Here is a 1,482-nt window from a genome sequence, read left to right on the forward strand (position 1 = left end):
ATAAAAATTGAAAAAAAAGAACAAAAAGAAAAAAGAAAAAAGAAAACGAGGAATAGGAAATATCTCTTGAAAACCTCACATTATAATTGATAGGTAGAGCTATTTGTTTAATTGTTTGTTTGTTGTTTAGTGTATGTTGTATACATGTTTATACCCATGCATGGCAGTATGCATGCCTATGTGCATGCCAGTTGAAGTCAGAGTATGACTTCTAGCAGTCTACCCTATCACTCCTCCTTATCTTTGATACAGTTTGTCTTTATCTTTAACTGGACCTCATTTGTCATTTTTCCTGAGCTGATGGCCAGTGTACTCCTGAGGTCACCCCGTGTTGTCCCCCAGTACTGGGGTTGCAGGCATGAATGACCATGTCTGCCTTTTTTATGTGTGGGATGGCAATTCAAGCTCAGGTACACATGCTTATAAAGCAAGTATCCATACCCACTGAGCTGTGTCCTTAGGCCTGGCTATCATTTTTATAATATTCTTACTGATTGAGACAATTTCTTCTGTTTGTTGAAACCATTATAATTAAAAATATTTCTAATGTGTATAAATTTCATTGTCTTTGGGGAGTTTCATTAAAGGTGACTATTTCCTCCAACTTCTTACCATCCACACTTTGCAAAAGTCAGTGCATATTATTTTTGAAATGTGCGGAGTTTATGAAATATTTTTTCCTAATTACTTTCTTGGTGGCTCTACATCAGAGAAAACTAGTTTTCATTTTTAAAATAAGTGTCTAAAAAAAGTGTTCATTTTTTTCTTCTAGTAGTTTTTTGTTTTGTTTTTGTTTTGTTTTTGTATTGGTCTTCAAAACTGACTTAATTTACTATGAAATATTTGTTGTTATTATTGATGTAAGATAATTTCTGTAAGATTCAGTGAGGCCTAAATGAGATTCCACAAATATGGCTTTTAAGTAGCAAATTCTAGGTTACTAGAATATGTCTTTAATGGAATCATTATTTGTTTGTTTGTTTTTTGATTTTTTTTTATCAGTGAAGCCACCACAAAGAGACACAGAATATTAACCAGTATCTTAGCTTTTGTTTCTAGAGACATACAATTTTAAAAGGACTTTAGAGACATTTTGGCCCATATTTCCCCTTTCAACTAACAAGAAGGCATGGTGTTTAAGTCCCATGACTGGTACAGGCAGAAATCCTTTTGTACGTCCTAAATGCTCTCTGCATCCCTTTACAAATGATGCAACAGGTAGTGATGGAATATTGCCTAACTAAATAGCTTGGTGGCAGGGAATTCACAACTAAATATCTAAAAAGCTCTTGAAAGAAATTGATATATCATGTTCATTAAAAGATAATACAATCGATGTTCGTACATGATTTTAAACCCAGCACTTAGGAGGCAGAGGAGGCAGAGGCGGCAGAGGCAGAGGCAGAGGCAGAGGCAGAGGCAGAGGCAGAGGCAGAGGCAGAGGCAGAGGCAGAGGCAGAGGCAGAGGCAGAGGCAGAGGCA

At 36.0% G+C, this 1,482-nt stretch overlaps 1 protein-coding gene across 2 annotated transcripts in view; it reads left to right on the forward strand.

Annotated features, from left to right (window-relative positions):
* The window catches only part of Abcb1 (ATP binding cassette subfamily B member 1), a 151,181-nt gene that overhangs the window by 135,552 nt on the left and 14,147 nt on the right, over positions 1 to 1,482 (forward strand). The gene's annotated exons all lie outside the window — the stretch shown is intronic.

Source organism: Mus pahari, chromosome 2 (assembly GCF_900095145.1).
Source record: "Mus pahari chromosome 2, PAHARI_EIJ_v1.1, whole genome shotgun sequence".
In the NCBI taxonomy this organism is placed as follows: Eukaryota; Metazoa; Chordata; class Mammalia; order Rodentia; family Muridae; genus Mus; species Mus pahari.